General features: G+C 39.3%; 1 protein-coding gene across 2 annotated transcripts in view; it reads left to right on the forward strand.

Annotated features, from left to right (window-relative positions):
• The first annotated feature begins 432 nt into the window (after positions 1-432).
• Positions 433-16,933, forward strand: part of CDH18 (cadherin 18) — an 839,398-nt gene continuing 822,897 nt past the window's right edge. For both annotated transcript variants that reach the window (XM_073332278.1, XM_073332279.1), the window contains exon 1: positions 433-723. The gene's annotated coding sequence lies outside the window, so the exon portion shown is untranslated. The remainder of the gene's footprint in view (positions 724-16,933) is intronic.

The raw sequence follows: 16,933 nt of genomic DNA on the forward strand, positions 1-16,933 counted from the left end.
GAACTGGATTTTAAACACCCTAATATTCAAGTGCTTTGATCAGGGGGTTGCTGTTCAGATCCATCTCTGGCATTTCTATTCTGAAACACTGAAAATGGGAAAGAGAGGGGAAGGTTTCAGAATGCTACAGCAGCACAGTGTGTGTGTGTGTGTTTATATAATTCACATGAGAAAGCACAGAGACAAGACTAGCTTTGAAGCTGGGGTCTCCTAAACATTCTCTCTCTAAGGGAGATAAAATATTGAAAAATACTTGGTTTAAACTGCTGCCAAAACTCTTATACTTTGTACCACTTCTGGAAAAGACCCTGGGGACCAGCACTGGAATCCTTTCTATTGATTGGCTGGTTAAATAGAGGCCTATTAGATTCAGACAGGCTAGATTGATTATACAGCAGCAGAAGGAGCTTAGACTCAGAGCTGAGAGAGCAAGAGAGGGAGAGAGTATGTACTATAGCATCAGTATGTGACTGCTGGTGCCTGATAACACTGATACCTAGCTCCCTCAGTGGACAACTTACTGAGCTACCTTCTTCCTTCATGAGAGGATGCTAGCCTCAAGTCTGTGCAAGCGATGATAGACTGGACCTTGGAATAGTTCATTTTACTTATCTCTTAACAATCTGCATCTCTGAAGAAGAGGTTCATTATTGAAAACAAAAATTCGCCCTCTCCCCACTAAACCCACACAGCACTGATAATATACACAGTTTGATCCTCCAGGTAAGGATTTTCTTTCTCCTTTCTCAGCAGTTAATAAAAAAAATGCCTTATTCTTTTGTATACCTTGCATGTTAAAAAATACCTATGAGCTTTGGGTTCATGTACAGTATGTATTTATTGCATATAGTTTTCTCTCATTCTCAGATGGATAGGTATCAAATACTATGCATGCACAGAGAGAATTAGGAAGGAGTTCTGGATTGTGAAAAATGTTGATTATACTTTTGCCCAAACTAAGTGAAAATGAAGTGGGTAGCAATGACATTTTTCTATCTACTTGTGCAATATTATAATGTAAACTGTTCCACAAATGCTAAGCAATTTAGGGCAGTAAATTTTTGGCTATTCATATTGTGCAGCCAGGTAAGGCAGTCATTTCACGGGAGCATTTCACAGTGCTTGTCAGTAGTTTAAAACAAAATCTGTCTTTTGACGGTAAGCTAACCACTGCTGCACAAACATGATCTGTCTTAAATGATATGGCATTATACTGCCATCTTATTAGAGATATGGTAATTATAGCTAACGTTCTGCTTGAAAAGAAAATACCAAGGTTTAGGAGCTGAAACATGAATCTTCAGATGTTCAGTTATTCTGTGCCTGATGTACTAGTCTTATCGAGTTGATTGCCTATTTTGATGTGACATTGACACTCCCCTCCCTTAAAGCATCTTTTGTTCTCCGTAAACTTTTCAGACATTACATCCCTCAACTTGGTGGGAAACAGTTTCATTACCTCTATGGAAGGTGATAGGTTAGAAAAGAAATAATTGAGCTTTAGGCTATGCAGCAGTCAGGAAGATGATTGACTTTGGGATTATAGGTGACAGGAGAGTAAAGCTGAAAAGACAGCACTGTGACTTCAAACAAAAGGCATTCATATCATATTCTTTTTAACTGTGATGATTTGCATCACCTTTCATCTTAGTTTGTTTGTGCTTTCTGCTTCTTGATCCCAGCCAAAAGGATGTTTTGTATTCTAGCCACTTCAATTTTCTATCTGAGCAAAGTGGAGTAGTCACTACATTAATCCAAGCATTTGAGCAGTTATTCTCACAACCAGGAATAACTTTCCTATGGGTCATCAAGTTAAGGAATTTTTACAGGAGGTTACTGATCCTAAAATTTCTGTTCTTTTAAACCCTACATTGCAGTCTACCCCTGGTGATGGCAAACCATCAGTGGATATGCTGCAATTACATTTTTCCTCCCCCAAAATATTTTATCTATGTTGTATATGCAACATTAAAGTATTAAATAATATTATTTCACCTGGTAACTACAAAATCTCCAAAAGTAACATGAAATACCTTATTCATAATTATTCAGTTCACTCTTCATATTTTGTAGACCTTAAATATTAATTAAAAACTAGTTACTGGTATGTAGGGAAATATGGTCATAGATAATTTTTTGAATTTGGCATTAGTAGAGTGCATACTTGAATGGGTGAGCAAGGTATCTGGGTTCATTTTTAATATACTTTATGAAAAAAAATTGCTAGAAAAGTAAAAATGCAAACTGACCAGCCTTAAAAAAAAAAAAGCACTGTCTGCCTATTGTATTCAGCTTTCTGTTTTTACATAGTGTAGTTAAGTAGTCCCAGTGTCTTTCTATAGTTGATAAACACAATTTATGCATATAGGTAATTCTAGCCTTTCCTCCAGTGATATTCTTCACATTTAACAGCGGACTCATTTAGGGCCAGATTCTGCCGCATTTACGTGCATTGAATAGGGCCTCACTACATGAACAGTCCCAATAGAATAAATAAGACTGCTGGCCAGAATACATTACTGTACAAGGTAAATGTCAGAATCCAGCCCAAAGTAAGAGAGAGAGAGAGAGAAATGCTTTCTATTTTATCTACTGACAATGTTAACAGAGCACAGTATATGTGTCAGGTACTGAAGGGGGTAGAGCTAGCAAGTATATTAGCTGGGGCTGGGATTTTCCACCCAACTCCCATTGAATTTCATTAGGAGCCGAATTCCTAACTCCCTTAGGCGCCTATGAAAATGCATGCCTGTCTCTTTAAATATGTAGCACTGAGGGTAACATTTACAAATACTTCTTTTGCATAGCTTTGACTAAGAGCTATGGGAAAGCTTTCACATTTCACCTCTCCCTTTTATCTGTGCAGACATGCTTGCTTATTGAACCTGTGCTCTTTAAATGTACCACTTATGAAAGAGAGGAATCACTGATTGTTCTTGGTTGTTTCCCTCAATGGGATCCCCCCCCCCGCCATGAAACTACAAAATAAGCATCAGTTTTAATTTACATCAAAGGGGTATAATATCAATAAGCCCCCGACAAACAAGTATCTAAAAACATTAATACTTAGATGCTCATCATGAAATTCTAAAAGAAAATTACAAGACTTTTATTTTTCTACTAGCGATACTCAGCTTGAATGATTATTTCTTTAAAAAGGGCGAGGGGGGGAGAATCCAAAACCTTCACGTTATTTTAGGTTTTGAGATTGTTAAATTTAAATGTGTTGATAGCGTCTGTGCATAAGTTTTACACCATAAGGGTTCACTTTTTTCAGTCCCAGGTTTAAATAATTGAATTTACCTCTTAAACAGATGTTCATTTCAAGCTGGATTTATGTAGTCTAAACTGTTCATTTCCTTTGACTTTTTGAGCACAGAGAATCTTGACTGGTCACTCCATTCACACTTTGGTTCAATAATATCAACCATTTACCCAAATTACTAATTTTTTGCCATTCAGAAACTCATTTTGCTTCTGCTTTCAACCAGGAACTCAGGAAACTGAAATCTATTTATTTTCACAGATAACTTGAAGCCATTAGGGGGCCCTTTCTTCCTATACTATTCACACAGCAGGCCATGTTGGACAGATGCTATTGGTTCCTTTACCCGTTTTTAAATACATTCTGCTTGAATGAGTTTATTCTGAACATATAACTATTTTAATCAGATAGAGCAACCAGAAAATATTTATTGATTTTTTGTATGCATGCAGATGATTGAGAGGCTAGTCCTGATGATGCTGCTGATTTATACAACAATGTTTTAAATTTATTGTGTGTGTCCATCCATCTATCCATCCAGCTGTCCATCCAGTGTGTGTAGGGAAACACTTTCAAGAAAAATAAGACAACTGCATTTAATATTAGTTGCTATAAATGTCCAAAAGATGCTACATATCTGCTCATTCCAGAAACATTTCCTGGGAGCTGTCATGAAAAGAAATAGTTGATGAGTGCTCTGATATGGTTAGCGAAAGACTCATATTTGACTGAGCTGCCTGATAAGAACCTTTAAGTTGTTTGGAATATGGAATATGTAGTTTCTTCAGACATGCAACATTCTTGTGGAAGGAGAGAATAGATATCAGTGAACTTTTAAAGTGGATGCTATTTGTTTGAAATGAGACATAGAGCAAATGCTACACCCTTCATTTCCCTTTTTCCCTATCAGCCTAAACCGGAAAACACTTACTCATGTGAGTAATCTCACTGAAGTCACTTTTGACTGGATTCTGAACCTCTTGGTCATGCTGAGTATTAGCTGACTTTAGAAGCCACCCATCAAGTGGAATAAAATACTACTCCATAGGAGTGTCCTTGAGTATTACTTGCAATATTATTTCTGTATATAGTACTATATATATAGTATATTTGCAATATATTTCTGTATATAGCACTATTTAACACAGCAAATTGACATCAATGCAAGGCAGCTGACATTTAGATGAAAAGTAACAGAGTGAGCTTAACTAGTGAAAATATTTTCCAATGAAGGTTATACCAATAAGTATACTTAGAGCGATCAGTGGTTAGCACTGTTTTCCTCTCTGTACTGAGGGATCCCTCACATTAGCTGCACACATTCTATTGGGCGACAGATTTGCTGCACAGTTCCTCCATGCAGGAGGTCACTCCTCAACACCTTCCTCAGCACAGTTGCACAGTATCAGAGGTGGCTCTGGGGACTGAAATTGAGCAGTCCAAAGGTTATGAAAAACTCATTCATAAATCTCAGTGCCAAAACCTAGAAACAAAATCTTTCTACTTGATTTAGGCAAATATGGTAGAGAAAAAATATACTGACTGGAAGATTTTTCTCAAAATGAATGATTAAAGTAGTATTTTTCTTTTAAATGCCATCTTTGAACTCTACTCTGCACTGATATGGCCTCAACTGGAGTATTGTGTCCAGTTCTGGGCACCACATTTCAGGAAAGATGTAGATGAATTGGAGAAAGTCCAGAGAAGAGCAACAACAATGATTAATGGTCTAGAAAACATGGCCTATGAAGGAAGATTGGAAACATTGGGTTTGTTTAGTCTGGAAAAGAGAAGACTGAGAGGGGATATGATAACAGTTTTCAAGTATATAAAAGGTTGTACAAGGAGGAGGGAGAAAAAATATTCTCCTTAACCTCTAAGGATAGGACAAGAAGCAATGGGTATATATTGCAGCAAGGGCAGTTTAGGTTGGACATTAGGAAAATAAATCCTGTCAGGGTGGTTAAGTACGGAATAAATAGCCCAGTGAGGATGTGGAATCACCATCATTAGGGATTTTTAAGAGCAGGTTAGACTGACACCTATCAGGGATGCTCTAGATCAGTAGTTCTCAAACTGGTTCTACTGCTTTTTCAGGGAAAGCCCCTGGTAGGCCGGGCCAGTTTGTTTGCCTGCTGTGTCCTCAGGTTCGGCCGATAGCGGCTCCCACTGGCCACGGTTTGCTGCTCCAGGCCAATGGGGGCTGCAGAAGCGGCGTGGGCCAAGGGATGTGCTGGTCACCCTTCCTGCAGCCCCCATTGGTCTGGAGCAGCGAACCGCGGGAACCGTGATTGGCCAAACCTGTGGACGCGACAGGTAAACAAACCAGTCTTACCCACCAGGGGCTTTCCCTGAACAAGTGGTGGCCCTAGTTTGAGAACCACTGCTCTAGATAATACTTAGTCCTACCATGAGTGCAGGGGACTGGACTAGATGACCTCTTGAGGTCCCTTCCAGTTCGATGATTCTATGATTGCCAAGTGATATGGTCCCTTCCAGTTCTATGATTCTTATTGCCAAGTGATCTGTTGCTAAAACATGAGAAGAGAGGCTCAAGGGAATGCATATACTAAAAACAGTGACACAATGTGAAATTGGAAAAAAAATGTGAGCCAAAACTAGCAGAAAATTATTTCCCTCCTTCTTCCATTATTTTACTTCTGAAAGAGTTATTTTTATAACTGTTTAACTTTGAAATAGAATATATTTGCTTACTGGACAAGGTAACCTGCCAAGTCTGGTTGGTTTACAGAAGCTTTGAAATTTGTAATTCTGTTTAAAACAAAAGTTACCTTGTAAAACTGGGATGTTCTGAGTATGAGTCACTCAAAGTTACTTTCAGCATACTTATAAAAGATGGGATTCTCCTATTCCTGCTATTTTTGTATCTTCCTACACAAATAAGGCTATGTCCACACTTAAACCACTGCACCATAGCAACTGCATCACTGTAGCACTTGAGTGTAGGTGTTCACTACAGAGATGGCAGGGGTCCTCTATAGCTGTAGTTAATCCACTTCCCCAAATGGCAGTAGCCTGGTCAATTGAAGAATTCTTCTGTTGAACTAGCTCTGTCTAAATAGGGGGTTAGGTTGGCTTAACTATGTTGGTTAGGGGTGTGGTGTGGATTTTTCAGACCCCTGATCTGCCTCGCTGGGTCCCACCTGACTTTTTAGTGTAGACCTGGCCTAAGTTACCCAGCTGAACGAGACAATAGGAGTAGTCGCAGAGTAAGGTATTACTCAATGTGAATAAAGATGGGAGTATTAGCCAAAATCATCTCATCTTTTACGATACAGCTAACTTAACCTTTAAAGTATTGTGGTTTTGGTAGGAATTAGGGGCCACAGTCAGTGATCAGGCACTTTACACACATATAGCAAAAAGATGTCCCTGCCCAGAACTGCATCTTAAATGGAAACAATAGTCATTTTCCTTTTATATTTTCCTGAAGATCACAATGATCACATGCTTGCTTGTTTGCAGTTTTCTCTGTGAGATGATGTGCTGCATTCTGAGAGGAGGGGCTGCAATTCATTTTATTACAGTTGAACCAAGTGGTTCCAACCAAGATTGGGAACTCAGTGCACTAGGTGCTATAGATGCATACAGCAAGAGAGAGTCCTTGTTTTGGAGATCGTACTGTCTAAGGAGGCAAGACTGTCAAAGGCTGAGAGAAAGGAAGTATGATTTTGAGATGGGGACCTGAGGTCCAGAGTGATTGATTAACATGAACAAGATCACACAAGAAGTCTGTAGCAGAACCAGGAAATGAAGCCAGAACCCTTGAGTCAGAATGTAGTGCATTAACCCCAAGCTCACTGTCTTCTCCACAAATCCTGTATAATTTAATTATGCTCTGCTTATCCAAAATCAATGAGGTTTCTTCAAACGCACACACACACACAATCTCACATAGAAGCTCTTGTCACAGTGTCTACTGTGTTCCACTGCAGAGATGTCTCTAATTTACTAGGTGGTGAATTTATCCTTTAAATACACACACTATGTAAAGCACTTTGAATTACTTTTGAATGAAAACTACTGTGTAAATGTAAGGTGGTATTATGATAAACAGAAGTCACTCTGAAACTTTAGCTAATGAAACCTGCAACAGTCTAGGATGCTCTGCTAAGCATGTATAAAAGATTTGTCACTGATGAATGTTTAAAGATGTATAAAACAATTATTCAGACATGTCTCCAAATAAGACTCCGGATATGCTGAACAGGAAACATTTTTTCCCATTTTCTGCTTTCTTGGAGTCAATGCGGGGGAAGATTGTCATGTGTCTCTGACTATCATTGCTATAAGTAAGAAGTTTACAAGAATAACTTAAATATTATGAAAACTGTTAGACTCATTTTAATAGAGCTGATTTAAGATATCAACTATATTATGCATATGAAGCTGGGTCTGTTGCTGTTATTTTTTCCAGTTTCTTTTAAAAATTAAAAAATAATTAAAGCTGGGACCCCTGTTCCCAGATACCTCAGATCAACCTATTTATCATCCTATTTATCAATATGAAAAGGACAGATCAGGACTCACTGACAGCTATTTACAACCCTTGGCTTGAGAAGCTCAGGAATAAGCCAATGCTTATATTAATTCTACCTTTTGTTCCTCATATCATCTTGTATGTAAATATATGCATACCCCCATCCTGTTCTGTATTGTTGTGTATGTAGCCCTCGATCCTGCAGTCAGATATGTGGATGGACTCTTGCAGCACCAATGCCGAAACTAGGTGTGTTCAATCAGCCTCCATATTGGTACAAGGATCCACCTGTGCAGATTCAGTTGTAAAATGTGCCCCCTAGTTAAGCTCTGTGGTGGATATAAGGTATTGAAAAAGCTTGTAACTCAAAGTGCATGAACTTTAGTTGGTCATCAGATGGTTGAATCCTGCAATGAAATTTTTTTCCCAATATTTACAGTTATTCCATCCAACTAACATGACCAGCTGTAATACATGAAGAAGGAAAAAATACTTTACTGTGTATAATGAAGAAAAATACTATTAAAGTGTGTAGAAGGACAGTCTGGAGATAAGCTTTTACAAATTGTGGATTGACTTGAATTTCAAACCTCTAGAACAGAGGCAACAAAATGCTACTGCTTTGCAAAAACACTGAATATGCTGAGGTGTAGAACAATGCACAGACAAATCTTCCTCTGTACAATAATTAATGATGCAGGTCTGTGGAGCACAAAGTACATCAGCAAGGTCCTGCAGAACAGCTGATAGTGCAAAGTACTTCTTTTAGTTGGCTGTCCTTCCTTGGCAGATTTGTACCTTAGAAAATTAACTTGTTTATAGCAACAACAAAGCCATGTCAATTCCTTGAATTATTTATACTGTTGTTATTATTTTTTAAAGTATTTTTCATGAATTCCAGTAGTTGGCTAAGGACAGTAGCCCAAGTATATTGTATACCTTCCAATTATTGAAGATTCCTGATATAAATTGGTGCAAGTTTAACTTCCTGGCCAGATCTGAAGTAGTGACCACTTCAGTTACTAAGAATGCATGATGATTAACTATTTGCTTGATTCCATTGAGGAGTACATTTGTTCTTAATACTGAAGAGTGATCAGCAGTCCCACTTGTACATGGCCCAGAATATTTAAAGGTGAAGATGATAGACTAGACATGTGGCCACTGGGAATTATGTATGGTATAGAGGAGAGTAGCAATATACTGGTTTATAAACTGCTGCATTCATCTTTTTCCTCTTGGAGTAAACAGACTTTTGTTTTCCTCTTCCAACAAAAATTGAGACAAAGAAATGGGTTTTCCTTTTTTGCATTGCCCAGTCATCCAAAATCCAGACAATACTTATCGGCTCCAGCCTTTATTGGATGATAAATAAATGTACTGCTGAGTGTAGAACGATAGACTCAATCCCTCTACAATTGAAATTGATGGCAAAACTGCCACTAAATTCATTGGGAGTAAGGATGGACCCATTATTTAATGATTTCTCATGATGTACAAAGGCACTGAAACATGATCCAAAGTTCAGATCCATTTTTTTTTCTCAAGTTTAACTTTAAAAAAATATGCAGATAACCTTCACATTCCAGTTTTGGCTGGGACAGTATCTGGATATACTAAATTACCATACGGGAGACTAGTGTTGTGAAATGTCCTACCCAATTGAAACCAAAGTAAAAATCCTCACAGGAAAGCCACCTCTCTTCAGCTATCTAACCCTATTTTGAGATGTGACAAATTTCAATTAGCTTCAGATAAAGTTTTGGATGTCATTCCAAAACATCAAAGCTTTTGGAGGGTTGCTCATTACTGCTGTGCACTCATGTAAGAGAACAAGAAAGCTTTTCTTGATAATTTTCAAACACAGTCCTATAAGAAAGTAGATAATGTAATTAGCAAAATATCAGCAACACAATTGGCAACTGCTCTTCCTTCTCCACATCTTATTCCAATAAAATGTCTAGGGCTATATTGACAATTGCCATGAAGCCACTTTGTTACACTGATACAAAGTGGCTGCAAAGAAGCTATAAAACACCTGGTAAATAACCCCGGTAAAGAAAGCCCAACTGATAGATCCAACATCAGCTCTACTGATTCTACCCTACCCCCTGCAGGAGGCCATGGTACAGCAGCTAAGGCCAGGGGATAGCTTGGAGGATGTGGAGGGGTTGTTGCTGGGGCAGACCAGTGCTTCAACTATTATTTGGCTGTCACAAGGCCTACAGGGGCCTTGGGCAGCTGTGTGCAAGTTAAGTGGCCTGGTTAGTTCCCAGGAGCTCCTGGATCAAGGTGCAAACTACCCACCTCAGTATTTGTGCAGAGATGATCTCCCCTATTTCTACGAGCAATTGGGGCCCTGTCACAAGCTATGTTCTTCCTCACTGTTGATGAAAGTACTTTCCAGAACCAAAGTTCTTCCCCCTCTAGGAAACCAGATAAAGTCATCTCCTCCTGTTAGTGTACAAGCAGGGAAACGAGCCCTTCTCAACCTACATTGTAACTTTCTCCCTCTCCTTCCCCTTTTCTCCTTCCTCCTGTTATGATTGGCATCTGGGCATGGTGGGTTTGTGAGGCACAGAAGCATACATTCCTGACCCTCTTAACTCTTTCCGGTATGGTTCTAATGCCCTGCAGACTTGTCAGAGGATGGGAAGAGGTTTCTTGTGTTATTTAGATTCTTGTAAGGAGTTCATTACCACAATACGTGTTCACCTGGCTTTACCTGGATGTCTCCAATCAGATTCTAAAAGGCTCAATAAGACCACAAGCCCTTTCAGAGTATTTTGAACATCCACATAGCAGACAGCAAAAACAATTACTAAGCCCACAACCTGATGGTTATGAACTTCTCTTAAATGGTTCTCATTATTTTCTACCAGTTTTCTTCTTCTCATAAAATGTAAACTCCAGGATTGAAGTCCAGTGTTCTGCCAATTAAAAATATAACACCCAGGGGATAACTGCTGGGAACATTACATACAGTAATGCAAATAATGATTTTTCTAATGCTCCAGAGATGCCCACATTTGACCTACTCTCAGTCTAGTTTATAGAAGTCAAACTGTTTAAATCTGTCTTGTGTCTCTTTTCACATGAGATGTTACTGAACACCTCAGCCAGGAAAGTTTTCCATTTAGTACCTGAAGTCTATCCCCACCCAAGGCATATCACTGCCAAATATTTCTGACAGTTTCTTTATAAATGCAATACACAGTCTTCCCTTCTGGAAATAATCTCGAGGAGCTTTAGGACTTCGGTACTTTGAAAAGGAAATTGCTTAAGCAATTACATTGTTTCAGCCAATCAACTGACTATTCTACTATTTGAGGAGGTATTTTCTGCTTATTGCATCATGTACTTTACTAAAGAGAAGAAATGGATTAGCAAAATCCAGGCCAAGTGAATAAAAATATAGCCAAACGTAAAGCATGTGGGCATCACAATCACTTCAGCATGCATATGATTTGGACTCTGTGTCAGAGGTACTTCATCAATGCTGTATAATATCAGAGGCACCCTCTTATCTGAGAAACAGACTTTCACCCCACACTGTTGCAGTACTTAAATACATCAGCCCAAAGCTTCTTGCTGTTGGTTCTTTAGACTTTGAACACTTTAAAACCAGTTTCCAGGGCCTTCTTAATTTAGGGATCCTTTCTCAGAAATGCAATCCTTTTGGAAATCCACCAGCACCTATGTCTAGTGAGCTAAAGGGCCTGATGCAAGATATTTATTTAGTTTGTCTTGTTTTTATGGAAAGGGAGCTTTGTGTCCTCTTGACTGAGAATATGACAAAATGGTTGCTAAAACTCTTGTAGGCAGCAACCATGTTTCTCCCGTTACCTATGCATAAGTTATGTTTTGTTTTATTTTTTTAATTTTGAAAATGTGTCTAGTCACCATGGAGAAGGATGCTGTAATAAATATGTTATATTTCTAGTGGGCAGAGGACTGGAGTGTGATCTGTGTCTTGAGGTTACGTTTACACCTCACACCTCCTGAGGTGGCATGTAGGTTCTGTGCAGCTACATGAAGCAGTGAAAAGCAGGTTGCATCACATGTGTCAGGGAGAGACTCGGGGGGACGAGGGAAGGGCTTGGGAGCAGGGAGCTGCCGGAGACTTTCACCATTGCCTCTCCCTCTGCACCAGAGCCTTCCCTACTGCCAGAGTCGTTCCTTGTTACCTCCGCAAATGCAAGAATCTTTCCCCAGTGCTGGAGCATTTTCCCATACTGGTGAAAGTCTCCAGCAGTGAGGAGGCAGTGGGACACTATACTGTTAAAAATATAAGTGTAGAAAGGGTGAGTAGAGAGCCCTGAAGGCTACATACTAGGGTACATACCCACAGGGTTCAGAAATGTCTTTGCTCTATTTGCCTAAGCGGTATCTCATCATCTACACTGATATTTATATCTTTGCTAGGGGTACATACAATGTCTGTATTTTACATTCTGCTGAAAGGAATGTGCAGAGTAGACATTATTCTTTCTTAAGCTTTTTTGGAGTGGGAGTTGCTTTACATGTTCATTTGTGCATCTTCAGCACCCTACTAATAAATCTTGAGTTCAGATAATAAAATATAATTAGGTCAAACTTCACACTGCTTGCCTTGTAGATGATGCTTTAACTTCTGGATTTAACTGCAGGCTTGTGGGTTTGTGAATGTAGAGATGTGCCAACTCAGTGAATTCTAGCAGTAAATCATAAGATGCCCTGGTCTCGGGAAGGATAGTATACGAATGAAAATAAATGTATATAATAACTTATAGGTTTTAAAGCTGAGTCTTTCCCCAAATTGCAATAAGACCAATTTATTCTCATATTTTGATCCTGTGTTTTGCTTGTATATTCACCATCACTGGTCATTCATTTCTGCTTTTATATATATATATATATATATACACACACACACACATTATTTACCTGTTGGCTCACCTTTTGGTATGCATCATGCAATATCTGTGGTGGAAAAATACGGTGGTGTTCTTTGACGTGCTAATAGTGGAATAGATGTATCATTTTAAGGTAGTCATGTGGGTATTTTGTATCCCAGAGGACAGATATAATACAGCAATTAAATGATTACCCAGGCATCACTTTGCTGCTCCAACTCACAGGAACATGTGGGACTCAAAAGAAGATTGTACCTCATGCAGCATTAGCACCTTTATTTTACTTTTTTTTTTCTTCAAAACACTTTAAAAAATGTGCAGGACATCCTCGTTCAACTGGTTTCAGTAGATGACTCTACATATTAATTGCTGGTGCTACTAATGTAAAGCCATTTTAAGTAAATTCCTTTTAGGGCCTCACACTTCTTGTATTTGACATAAATGCAATATAATCTAAACTTTCTAAAATACTCTTCAAACCTGTGTATACACCTTGACAAGGTCATTATTTTTAGCCCCCGAGTCCTGCTCCTTTTGAAGTCAAACCCTAAATATCCTTTTCTCCAAATGCACAGAACTAGAACCTGAGTCTCTTCCTACTTTACAGCATTATGAACCAGGAGTAATGCTACTGAAATTAATGGCATTCTTCTGACATAAAATTGGTATGAGAGAGCAGAGAATCAATTCCCTATCTTCTGTATAACTAAGTTCTTAAATTGCCTTAGTTATTTCTGTAGCCTTTTTTATATTTACTTAGTTATAGTTTTGTATAGCTAGGAACTAAACTAATTACTTCTCAGTATCTATGTTTATACACCCAAATTGTGGTGACTTTATTGTTTCTAAAGTCGTTGGCAAATTATATAGAGTTCTACTGAGAGAATTGTGACTGCAGGCCTAGTCAGACAAATATTACTACTAGATTTAGGATTGAAGTGAATTTGGGACTATGAGCTATTGTTGTTTCCAAAAACAGACATTGGGAATATTTTCTCTGGTGTTTTTTGAATACTCCTAATCTCCTCCATATAACAAGAGGAAGTCATGTTAACATGTGCCATGTTCCTAGGGATCAGTGTAGGCAAAACATACAGAAAATTGTGGTTCTATTTGAAGCACCTGGTCCTACAGTGCTTACTCAGGAAATTTACCTATTACTTTCTAAGGACGTTTGCATGAACAAGGAGTAGAGGATTGGACCATAAATCTGATTTCATGACATTTTGTATGTTTGTGTATATTGGCAGGGACAAGGGAATGCCAGTATAGCTCTTGCATCCATTTTTGTACTAATATAGTCTTGAAATGAGTCCATGTCTTTCTATTGTTTTCTTAGAACAATATGGGCTCCCTCAATGGCTGACAGGATACATCAGTTCTCAGTGATATTAAGCAAAAGTGGTGTTGTGTGGCGTCAGATTGTCTGTCTGTATTTGCTCTCCTTTGCAAACCCAGGTGGTTCTCTAACAGTGTGACTGCAGATCAATGATCAGAAGAGAATTGGTTAACACTGACCTAAACTGCTGCCATTTGCTGGCGGGTGTGGGGGGGGCGCTTCTGTTTTCAGTATAATGGATTGCAGATTGTTGGAATAGAAAGGCCTAAGGAAGTTGTCCCATAGAATTGTGGGAAGCTTCCAGATGACTCCCAGGACCTGAGTGAAGTGGGGCTGTGGCTACACTGCAAATAAATAGGGCTCAGACCCTCGGTCCTGTCATGACTCTACCTCAGACCGTTCAGCCCTACAGGTTCTTGGGAGCCTGGGTCCAAGTCCTGGGTTAGTGCAGTTGCAGTGTAGATGTAAGGGGGGGTTATGCTTGAGCCTGGGTTCAAGCATTGGCTTACATTGCAGTGGAGATGTACCCACGGAAAGTCAGGATTGACGTTTTCCTGTTTGTTCCAAAAGAAGAGCCCTATGCCAAACTGGGTACTGCTTGCTTTTGCTAGGGTTAGGGTGGAAGGAGAGAGAAATACCAAGGTCTGTGATAAGTCATATGTTCTTTCTGCCTGGCTTGTCTATGCTTGAAATGCTACAGCAGCACAGCTGTAGCCCTGGAGATGCGCACCACTATAACACTTCAGTGTAGACACACACTACAGCAGTGGGAGGGGTTCTTGCATCATGCAGTTAATCCACCTCCCTGAGAGGCAGTAGTTAGGCTGATGGAAGAATTATTCGGTCATCCAAGCACTGTCTACATGAGGTTTAGGTTGGCTTAACTATGTCTTTCAGGGATGTGGATTTTTCACACTCCTGAGTGACATAGTTGGGTAGACCTCACTTGTTAGTGTAGACTGGGCCTTAGGGAGGTAGATTCCCTATGCTGATGGGAGACTATGCTGAAGCACTACAATGGCACAGCTACATCACTGCCGCTGTGCCACTGTAGCATTTTAAGTGTAGACAAGCCCCAAGTGTAGCAAGCTACACAACTTCACAGCTAAACCTTGCTTGCTGATGTGGACTTGTCTGGGAATTTCCTGACTTTGTTTTTCTGTGCTATGAGAAGAGAACCAACACTTCCTCTTTCATCCTTTCAGACTCCCCACTCTCTTTTAACCCTCCTTTAATGCAGGCCATCTGGGGAGTCCTAATTTTTTGCTGACAGGTTGAACATTTTCTCTGGGGCAGGGAAAGACCCTCTGCCTTTTTCCATATGTGAGCAGATAACCCCATCTCTTTCTAATTTTATGTGTGGGCTATGTGCATCCTATCCCATCACCCTATGCAAGCGAACAATAAATGTAAATTTTCATAAAGTCACTTTCTGAAGGGCATGTACTTATCTTTCATGTTAGGTTTTACCCGATTATTTTGGACATGCATTAAGATGCATCTGGAAAGAAGATTAGGATATTGTATTGCCAACTCCAAACTTTCACAGATTCAGTCAGACTCTCAAAATTCATGATAATGACTTAAACTATTATTTAAAAAAGAACTCCATGATTTTTATTTTCCAATTGTTTCTTTAAAACTTTAGAGTGCACATGGGTCACATTACCAAGTTTTCTTTTCTTTTTTACATTTATGATAGCTAGAACCATTATTTTATTTTATTTTTAAAAAGAATATAAATAAAAGATGATGAGTTACTCGTGTAATCATGCAACCCCTTGTCTCCAGGAGCTGAGGCATTTAGTAAAACATCCAATATTGTAAGATTTGTGATAAAGTTGTGACAGTTGGAAATACTGAGTGTGTATAACCTGGAACAAGGAAGAAGAGATTCTGAAAGTCAGACTAGCACAGTGGTTCTCAAACTAGGGCTGCTGCTTGTTCAGGGAAAGCCCCTGGCGGCCCAAGCCGGTTTGTTTACCTGCCGCGTCAGCAGGTTCGGTCGATCGCAGCTCCCACTGGCCACGGTTTGCCGCTCCAGGCCAATGGGGGCTGCAGGAAGCAGTGCGGGCCAAGGGATGTGCTGGCCGCCCTTCCTGCAGCCCCCATTTGCCTGGAGCAGCGAACTGCAGCCAGTGGGAGCTGCGATCTGCCAAACCTGAGGACACGGCAGGTAAACAAACTGGCCCGGCCCACCAGGGGCTTTCCCTGAACAAGCAGTGGCCCTAGTTTGAGAACCACTGGCAGCACCTATGACAAGAAGTTCAGATTTATATTTGCAGTTTCCCAAACTTCAAAAGTTTTGGATTTGAGGTTCTGATTCTCGCCATCCTCTTACAATAAATATATATATAATCTGTTTTAAAACATCCAGATGTTAAATACTTACTGCACATTGTTTTTTAAAAGTAATTCCTACCTAATTTAAAATGTGCATAGTAGTACTCAAACAGCAAAGAATTTTATACTTTCACATTTCAAATACTGTAGCTGAGGTAAATTATTGGTCAGCAAAAGAATGCTCACTTTTCCCCGCTCCTCCAACAAAAATAAGTCTCAGTCTACTTTTCCAAAATGAAGCCAGAGTAATGTTGTCTATTGTAAAACCTGAGCCTTCCATATTTCTATCTACTTACTTCCCTTTACCTTATCACAGAGAGAAGAGTCTTGGGAGCTAAGTTATTGTGCCTTTGTAGAATGAATTCATCAAATTCTGCTTTTACTGTCCAAAATGAGGGAATGATCTGCAAGAGTTTAAACAAATCTTTCCTTTTAGGAGAAGATTTGAAACAGGAAGAAGACATCTATATGTAGGTTCACTTTGCTAAATTCTACCTTCCTGCAGCAGGCAAACTCACAAACACATCCCTATGATATTTGTAACGTCTGATGAAAATAACAGTTTATAACAAAGCAAGTCTATAACACCA

The sequence above is a fragment of the Lepidochelys kempii genome, chromosome 2 (genome assembly GCF_965140265.1).
Source record: "Lepidochelys kempii isolate rLepKem1 chromosome 2, rLepKem1.hap2, whole genome shotgun sequence".
NCBI lineage: Eukaryota > Metazoa > Chordata > Testudines > Cheloniidae > Lepidochelys > Lepidochelys kempii.